This window comes from Glycine soja, chromosome 4 (genome assembly GCF_004193775.1).
Source record: "Glycine soja cultivar W05 chromosome 4, ASM419377v2, whole genome shotgun sequence".
In the NCBI taxonomy this organism is placed as follows: domain Eukaryota; kingdom Viridiplantae; phylum Streptophyta; class Magnoliopsida; order Fabales; family Fabaceae; genus Glycine; species Glycine soja.
The window spans coordinates 47862746-47873523 of NC_041005.1; the positions used below are offsets into that span (position 1 = coordinate 47862746).

The 10778-nt window shown below is 27.7% G+C and overlaps 1 pseudogene; it reads left to right on the forward strand.

Moving 5' to 3' along the window:
* Window positions 1–386: 386 nt before the first annotated feature.
* LOC114410075 lies at window positions 387–2640 on the forward strand (annotated as a pseudogene).
* Window positions 2641–10778: the final 8138 nt, after the last annotated feature.

The window sequence follows — 10778 nt, forward strand, 5'->3', positions numbered from 1 at the left end:
CATTGAAAATGTAAAATAATTTTACACCGTTAATTAATCATAAATTAATGTTAATATAATTTTTGAGATAATTATTATAAAAATCAATAAATTTAATATAAATAATATTTTGTAATTAAATGACAATTGATAACTTCTTTAGTGTCTCAATACATAGTCTATCTTCTCTTAATTTTAATCATTCATGATAAAATCTAATTGTAATATTTATTCTTTTCATTCTTACCAGAGACATCTTCTAACTCAAAATAGATTTAGTTTAAAAGTAATTTTATATTATCATTTAAATAACATTAATTCATTTCACACAACACAAGGCGTGCGGTGGTAGCTAACAACTCCTGCTAGTATTTGGTTGCAGTCTCAGTCATAAGATGACATGCTTTGCCATGTTGTCGCTCGTTCTTGTGTTTGTCTTGCCTTAACAAAGAAAAACAAAGAAGATTAAAATTCATCTAAATCAGATCCCTTCTTTGATTCTTGTGCTGTTCTCTGTCCTTCGATTATGTTTTTTCTACCCATCATTCCAATCTTGGAATTCTTGGCTCACTTCTTTTGCTTCATGTTTACAAATGCATGGCTTTCCTTAATCACCAAGTTACCACCATATTTATATTTCTTTGTGCTCGAAACGGGGGTCTAAGTGTTAATCTCTCAACATGGCCATCACAGTTTTTGTGTCCAAAAGGATGGGATACACCTTGTTCTTGAACACTTGTTTCCTCGTGATTTGTTCCTTCATGATTGTTCATTTCCACACCCCAGATGTTATGGTTGTGACCAAAATCTCTGCCTTTGATAGCAGCAACGGGCAAGAGTGAGAGAGCTTAGGTGACTACAAAGCCAAGTGCTTGTACCTGAAATCCAATGACCCTTGTGCCTGTCAGGGCTATATTGATTATCTCTACCTTTTCTATTGCAAATTTGGGAAATTCCCTTCATTGGGTTACACCCTTTTGTTTCTTTGGCTCCTGGTTCTGTTTTATTTGTTGACTAATACAACTTCTGAATACTTTTGTCCAAGTTACTAAGGTTGTCCCCTACAATTGCTGGAGTCACCCTCCTCTCTCTTGGCAATGGTGCCCCTGACGTTTTCTCTAGCCTTGTCTCCTTCCAGGAAAGCGGGACACGCGACATGGGCTTTAACACGGTTCTCGGGGGTGTTTCCTTTGTGTCCTGTGTTGTGGTGGGGAGCGTGAGCATTGCAATACGTCAAAGTGGGGTTCAAGTTGCCAAGTCTGCGTTTGTGAGAGATGTTTATTTTCTCCTTTTTGTTGTTCTGGCCTTGTTTGGTATTTTTTATCTATGGTAAGATCAATTTTCTTGGAGCAATTGGTTTTACTTTGATATATGTGGTGTATGTAGTCATTGTTTATGCCTCTTTTACCCGATGGAAGGAAGGTGGTGATGATGATGAAAGGGGTGGTATTGGTATTTCAGATTGTGACAATGATTTGAGTTTGAGTGTGCCTCTTCTTAATGGTGCTCAAGAATATGATTTAAATATCGAGAAAGATTACTGTTGTATGAGATACTCGATGTGTTGAGTGTCATTTCATGTGTTGAGTGTCATTTCATGTTCTGGAGATGTATGTTAGATTTCATCTTAAAACCAATTGATATTAAATGAAGTTGCTCAACATAAGTTACACTTCAAAGAGTGAGGCAGCCGATGTGGGACTTGGATATTTTTTAACAATGTCCCTTTACTTGCCTAGGAGATTGACAATTCCTGTTGTGTGCGAAGAGAGATGGTCAAAGGTGTATGCAGTTTCTTCAGTTTTACTAGCTCCAGTTCTCTTGTCTTTCTTAACCGTTTTTTGAGCAAGAACCTTATTGTTTATGGAATTGGAATCTTGGTTGGAACTATACTTGGTGTGATTGCATTTTTCACAACCAAAATGTCAGGGTCACCAGAGAAGTGCTTATTTCCTTGGCTTGCAGGTGGGTTTGTGATGAGCGTGACATGGAGCTACATCATAGCTCAAGAGTTGGTAGGTTTGCTAGTTTCAATTGGCTACATATGTGGAATAAGTCCTTCAATCTTGAGCTAACAGTTCCTGGCTTGGGGGAACTCACTTGGGGATTTGATGACAAACTTAACGATGGCTTTAAATGGTGGACCAGAGGGTGCTCAAGTAGCAATGTCTTGTTGCTATGCTGGTTCCATCTTCGATACCCTCACTGGTTTGGGCTTGTCTCTTGTAACTTGTGCATGATCAGAGAACCCTCAACCTGTTGTCATCCCTAGAGACCCATATCTCTGGGAAACAATGGTGTTTTTGGTGGCTGGATTAGTTTGGGCACTTGTGGTTTTGAGAAAAACAGATATGAAGCTTGATGGACTCTTGGGAGGAGGGCTTTTATTTGTTTACTTCCTTTCTCTGTTTATAAGGTTGATTCAGACAAAAGGGTCTCTCCAATAGTCCAATTTTATGATTTGATAGGCTCTGATTGTTAGTATTTTGAATATAACTTGATCCATGAAATTATGATCTGATTCGTGTACCTATAAGCAAATGACATTATTTCTGTGGAACTAGATTTGAAGCTATTATAGATTGGTACAAATTTGCTAGTTGTGTAATCCTTATGCTCCTTTTGTACCTAGCTTTATTTGGCTAATGACCTTTCATGTACTTACACTTCATTGAATCACAATTGAAATACTATATTGAATTTGTTTAAATAGATCTTCTGATCCTATGCCTTGTATAATATATAGGGTACAAGTTCACTGTTGTTTAGTTCAAATCATGGATGGTATTTACAAAATCCCTCTACCAGAAGAGTATAATAGTGTTTTTTTTTACTTCAAGTCAATTGCATTTAAACTAGATTAATTTTGGATGCATTAATCAACCACTATACCACTGCCCATGTTTAATTTAGGATTAATACTTAGATACCTACCAAGGCACCGTATGGAAGTGTCAAAGGGGTATCTAGCATCCACCAATACTGATGTGATATTTTTACAATCATATTAATGGTGATGCAATTGATATCCATAAATGATAACATTTGTCTCCAAGTGTTTTGGTGAATTGAAGAGCGTGGCCGTTTTGTTGGGGAAGTCTTTGTTGTCTACTCAATCTTCTTTCTTTTCCCACAAAGTCACTAGTGTTAGATTATGTGATGAAATTAGCTAAGATATTAAATATAAATGAACAAACTAGAGGCAGAAGTTGTAGATCAGAGCCGTATGTGAAACTTAATTTGGGACATAACATACTACCCCAATTTTGGGTAAAACCAGAATGTAATCCTTTTGTGCCAACTTCATCTGCTAATTAGTTTTTTTTTTATAAAAAAAATAGTGTAAGTAAAACATTCTTTTAAGAGGAGAAATTATTATTGGGAGAAGATAATCCACCTTGGAGTACTAACCGAATGATCCGAGGACATTAAAAATTTGGTGACTAACCGGAATAGTACTTTTTCACAATCATATAAAGAAAACCTTTCTTTAACACATAATTTTAACGCATTTGTTATTATTAGTTAAAATTTATTAAAAATAATAAAATTATAAATAGAATTTATTAAATAAAAGTAAGACTTCCAAAATTTTGCAAGTTATAATAAATTTTAATTAATAATGAAAAATATCTTCAAAGGAATATGTCAAAGCCCTGTATTGCTTATCTAAAAAAAAAGACTATATTGCTAGTATATACATATATATATAATAAGTAGATGATCAAGAAAATTTAACAGGCACGTGTGTTGAATTGTTCATTTAACTAAGCATAAAAAACCCTTCATACAAGCATAAAAATATAATTTTTTTAATAAGTAAATATTAGTTGTTAGTTTTTATTAGGGGTGATTTGAACCCAAAATCTCTCTCCCATTTTCCTTCTCTCTTCACCAATAAAACAACTTTATATCTCCATATATTTAGCAAATCATTCTTGGAAGGAGATAGAAAATTGTGATTGTATTGTCAATCATGAATAAGTAAATAAATTTTAAATTCATGTGATTCAAGGTTCATTTTAATTATATATTTTTATATTTTTATTTATTAATTTTTAAATTAATGTACATAAATAAAATTATCAATTTTAAAATTTTTTTGTATCAAAATATTAAATATAATTATATTAAATTTGAGGAAGATGATTATTAAGCCTATTATAAATTTATTAGGATTTATTCTTTCTCTAAGTATTAATATATAAAATGTATAAATTCAAAATAAATATTATTTTATTGTTTTTTAAATTTGAGTATTCTTTTTTGATATATTCATTATTATGAACACTATGTTTACATGCAATTGAGTTTTGTGTATTTATAATTATTAATTTTTGAATTTATTTATTGTAGAAAGTAAAATTTATTTAAAATTATATTATGAATTATATTGAAGATATTAATATTAATTATGTGATATTAGTGAAGTTTTGAGTTAGTTACCCTCGTTATGATTGAAATTAAACATTCTTTATCAGTGTAAACAATTTTTCTATTATTATTATTATTATTTGCTCTTTAATTTTAATTGAATAAATGATTAATTTAGACTTTGAAAGTAATAAAATGATAAAAACTTGTTATTATATTATCATTTCAGTCCTCAAAAGTATGTTAATATTGTTATGTCACAAGTGTTTTCAATTTTGAACTAAAATAAATGAAAATTTTCATTTTTAAGGATGTTTTGTCATTCTATTACTTTCAAGGACTAAATTAGGGATGACAATACGGATTGAGAACGGATTTGCCTATCCCTGTCCCTGCAAAAAGCGGGGGACAGATTGGAGTTTATAAAAGATGATGTGAAAAAATGAAATTTAACTTCATTCTCTCACATTTTATCAGGTTAAAAAATCCATGAGAATCCATCTCACATTTTAAAAAAAAAAATATTTGTTCATATAATTTAAATAAATAATAGATTAATTTATTAATTACATTTTAATTCAATCAATATATATAATTTAATAAAAATAAATAATTTAAACATTAAAATATTTAAGAATTAAATTCTATTTTTACTTAAATGTATAGTTTTTTATTTTGTTATAATTGTTAGTATAATTATAATATTATTTATTTAATTATTAAAATAATAAATCTATATTTTAATAATTATAAAAAATGAAACAGTTACATAATTAACAATTACATATAATGTATATAATAATTATAAAAATACATGTAATGGGGTGGATATGGGAACAGAGAGTGACATACCCGCCCCTATTTCCCCAAGACGGGGAAAGCCGATCCCAACCCCAACCAAAGTCGGGTTTTCCCATCAAACTCGGGATGGGATCAAATAGATATCAACGAGTTCAATTTTTATTGTCCTGTCGGGATTAGATTGATCGCACATTTTCAAAGATGAAATTGGTTATTTAGCCAATTTTAATTTCATTTCTTATTATATTTTAAAGTTATTAATCTTTAATTTTTAAAAGAAGTTATTTATCTATAAAGATTATTTTATGTTTTAAATTTTATATCTTGAGCAAAAATACGACTGTGGTATTCCTATTTTGTGTAATCTGTAATTTTGTTCCCTCATTTTAATATAGAGACATTTTTTCCTAATTTTTTAAAATAAGTAATTTTGGTTTAATATTTAATTTTATATACGACTTATTTATTTTATTTTGATCTAATTGAACCCTAATTTTAACATTCATTTAAGATACTGTCAAGAAATCATTTAATTAATTAAAATATATCAAAAATAGATGTTGACAAAATTGAAAATTTTACTAAAAAATTAAAAATTTTCAAAAACTAAGATTATATGACTCTATTTTAAAATGAGAGCCCAAAATTACATATTAGACAAAATAAAGAGTTTAACCTATATCTTATAATATAACAATTATAAGTTTTACAACATCTAATTCTTATTATAAGCTTCAGTTAACTGATTTATTAGGATTGAGAAAATTGGTCAATTTAGTTGAGAATGTTCAATTTATTAACATTAGTATTTTTGTATAAATTGACACTTAAATAAAACTTACAAACATTCATGAATTATATTTTTCTTACAGTATCATTCTACAACTAACGTGCATGTAAAAGAAAAAAAAATGTTTTTCTGCAATCTTTTCATCGCTCCACCTCATTTGTTCTTTAATTCATCCATTCATTTTAATTTAAAATTTTCAAATTTACTATTTATGAAATAAATTTGAAATATAACAACCTAATATTCTTTTTTTATAAGCAAAACATACATTATATAAAATCAAGCTTAAGCTTTAAGTATGCAAAAGCAATATGAGAAACCCAAACAGCACAAACCAGCAGCAATTTACATAATATCATCCTCCCAACTCTAGGCACCAACATGCAACAGGTTTTATATTCTCTAAACTTATAAACAAAAATAATCAATTTCACATTAATTTAAAAATTTAATTAACATAATTTAATTTTAAGTAAAAAATAAAAATATTTTTAAAATGTTTTTCATTGGAACTTGCTATCATAAATAAAAAAAAGTCATTAAAAAATAAAAATATAATTAAATGAATGATATTTTAGGAATGATAACATTAAATATAACAAAATTAGTTAAATTTATTTATATTTAAGTTTAACAAATAAGATAATTTTTTTCTTATATAGAAGTCCAGAGAGAATACTACTTTATTTTCATATCTTTTAATGTTTAACGTTATTACATCATAAAACTAAAAATTATTATATTTGAATTAAATATCCTTATTTAATATCTTTATCTTTAATACTTGTACCACTAATTATAAATATTAAATAATGATATATTTTAAAAAATGTATTAATTAGACTTTAAAATTTTATAACCTCAAATATTTTTGAAAAGGATTAAAAAATTAAAATATCAAAAATACGAAAACAAGTTAATATCACATTACAGCATATGCCAATAACTCGCGAAAATATTCTCAGAAGTCAGAAAAGCTTACTTAATTATTCTCACCCAAGAATCAAATCTTGAATCCTCCTCTTCTTTACCATTTTCTTGGTACTTGCAACTTCGGAGACATCCACCTCGTGTACTTCTTAACTGTGTTCTACAATTTCAAGCCCTCCAAGTCCAACTCCCCTAATAACCTAATACAGTAATTATTTTTAACAGAATCAAATATATTAATTTTACTAATAGTCTGTATAGTTATTAGATAGTTACTTATTTTAATGATTGATTTAGTCTTTAATTTTTCTGCAAAATCTAATTCTGTTTGTTTCGTTAAGAAATAATGTTGCAGTCATTTTAAGATTTCTAGACAACCATGAATGAAATAAATAAATTCTTAAACAGCCAATACAACATAAAATATTATGATATTCTAATGTCTGATTTATCATTTGGTGTCCTATTTGCTCCATGCATCCCGAAACTATAGATCATGTATCTGTTAAGGGATGTCTGAAGGCTAAGGAGGTGTGGCGCATTATTTTTAATGGAGTAAAATATATTTTTGATTCTTAATAAATAATTAAATTTTGTGTTTGTTTTTTATAAAAAGAAAATATTTGTTATTCATCATTTTCAAAAGAGACTAATAACAAATGAAATTTTTTTATGAGATATTAAACATAAAATTTGTTAATTTATTAGGGAAAAAAATTACCAATGATCAAATACAAAATTTGTTTTATCAGAAAATAAAGCGAAGAATTTTTTTTGCTAAAAAACAACTACAAAATTTAAATATTTCTTAGGGATAATAAGCATTTTAGCCTTTTTAATGCTAATATGTTCCAACTGAATTTTTCAGTGATGCAAAATTCATTGGGTGGATAATAATTTAGCACCCGATAATTGATCATTAACTTTGAATGAGTTGTGGTGGCAACATATGCCATGGGAGATATACAAATGAGAAGCTATTGCTGGGATTGTAAGAAAGGAAAGTGCATTGGACCAAGGAGAGCCGTGCCTTCAATTCTTACTAATTAAAGAATAATCAGGATGCTAATATCTTACTTTGTGGTATTAATTAGGTGGAAACCTCCAGATTTGGATTTTGTGAAAAATGGTTCGAATATGAACCAATTTATTTAAACAGTTAGACTATTTAGATTAAAAACTAAATCAGTCAAAACAGTTTGAACCAATTTAGTTCCGGTTTTTTACCCAATCAATTTTTTTCACACCCCTAAGTTTGTGAAGGAGTTTTCATAGTTGGGTTTGCGGCTCCTGCTCAGTGGCACATGCAGAATACATCGAAGGTTCTGATATTTCTCATTCTTCTTTCAGATAAAATTATATAGAATGTGATGGCACTTTCTCTTGTTTTTAGGGTGGCAAATTAAATCGCTGGTACCTTACAAAATTTGCCTTATCAAATGAGTGAGAGGATCGTATATTCCGGATTTTACTTGTAAGCTGAGGTTTTTGAGTGAGACTTGAAGTCCCTTTTTATGCATAAAAAATTTATTGAGATTTTTAGAATATTTATTATTATCATCGAGTATATCACATAATGGAATATTCTTTTTATTAATTTTCTAATATAATAATTTATAGGATACGTACACGTGTATTAAAATAATTAAAAACTAACTCTATTTAATATGATTCACATTATTTATACTAAATATCTTTTTTAAAATATTTCACGTATAAATAAATATTCAACATATTTAAAATTTAATTTTAATTTTACAATAAATATATTTCAAAATTAATACTTAGAGGTTGAACAACTTATTCTCAATCTTGAAGTGATCCAACTTGTTTTGTCTCCCTCTTCCTCTTTCAAGCTCCTTTGCCAATGGGAAAAATACCTAAAAATAGACTCATGCTAAAAATAATTTATGCCTTTTGTGAATATAGTGAGTATGAAATGTTACTTACCTGCATTCTCGTTGGTCAGAATCTAGTTGTTCTTTCTAAGACCTCAACAAACATCATTAATTGCTTTCAGGAATAATAACTGTTTCTACAAATCAACATGAAACTTTTCAACATACTTTATTTTTACTCACATTTTTTAGGAAACTTTTCAAAAAGATTGTTTATCTAATAACTACACCAAGTCAAACATGCTTTATCAAATTCTTAAGTAATAAACTATTAAAAAATAGATGTATTATGTTAGTATAAATAGTATCAATCAATTCTCTTAATTCATCCTCAATTATACAATTTTATACTTATAACCTCAAGATCCCTTTCAATCCGATGTGATGTGATTTGTTGGGATGTTACAGTAACCGTCCCATGATTCCTGGAGACCACAACTTGATAGGAGAGGTCAATTAACGATTATGCTAATAGTGATCATGTGTCACCAATATCTCATCCATATTGTGATCTATGCAGTACACAACTCAGTAAATTTTGAAGCCAACACTTGATCCATCAAACGAAATAGAACTAATTATATTCACGATGAGTACCAATGACAACACCAACAAAAAAAAACATTTGAAGCTCTTGATAGATCACTCAAAGATATATTGCTTATATATGTCCAAACAAAACAACTCAACCATTTGGAGGAAAAATAATTCTTTTGGGAGGAGATTTTTGTCAAATATATATTGCCTATAATACCAAAAGGTCAAAGACAAGATATTCATGGGATCATTGCAAAATCTTCATGCTGTTCTAAAGCATCAAAGTTGGTGAAAGCCAACGTTCAAGTAAACTAAACTCTTTGGCATGCCAACTTAATAAACGGTTCCTCCAAATGGATGATGAAAAAATACATGTTACTTGCACCTGAAAGTAGGAATGTCTATTATGTAATCGAGGAAATGTCTATTATGTAATTGAGGAACATTAAGAATGGGGTGTACAGTGAAGTATACACATAATATATCTTTAAACATTTTTAATAAATATTGATTTTATTTACATAGATTTAATATAAACAAATCACATGTCAGATTTAAATACTATATAAAAATTACATCATATGTTAATTTCGTGTCTAAATATGACAATAATTAAACCATTATTGATTTTAATAAAATTACAATTAATATTTTTAAAATGATTAAAAATATTTTAAAAAGTTAACAACTAAATCTATTTAATCACAATCACACTATTTTAACATAATTAAAATAAGTTTTAATTTTTACAATAAAGAGAACAATAAATATATTTAAAAAATATAAATTATAAATACACAAAATCAAGTGTATCTTAACACAATATTCACAATGAGAAAAAATGAACAGCCATTTAAATATTTTTTATATTATCTATTCATATTTATTTTCTTTTCATTTTTTAAAATTTATGCATTTCATATGAAAATTGCATCATTATTATTACTTAGAGAAATAACAATACTAAATTTAATAATTTTAAAGACGACATTTACTTAATTAAAAATACAATTAACTATCTTTCTTAATTTTAATATAATTATATTTAATATACTACTAAATATTTCTAAAATTAAATTTTTTATTTTATACATATTTTTTTTAAAGAAATACTAAATATAAATATAAAAAGTTATAATTTAAACGAACCGTACAACTCATGGGTTTAAAATCTACTGCTATACTATAAGTTACTTTGTGGAAGGTGATGTTCAGCGTAGATTAATAATTTTTAATAAACAAGCTAGAGTTTCTTTAATACTTTTTTTTAATATTTTTCAGTAATGGGTACCGTTTTTCGAATTATAATTCTAACCAATAAGATACGTTGTTAAATATTATCTTTATTTACCCAGAAGTGAGTTGGTTGAGCAGTATAAAAGTGTATAATTTCAAACTTGAGATACAAGTTTTTAACAAAAAAAAAAAAAAAAACTTGAGGTAAAAGTAGTATTTCAAAATCTCTGAAA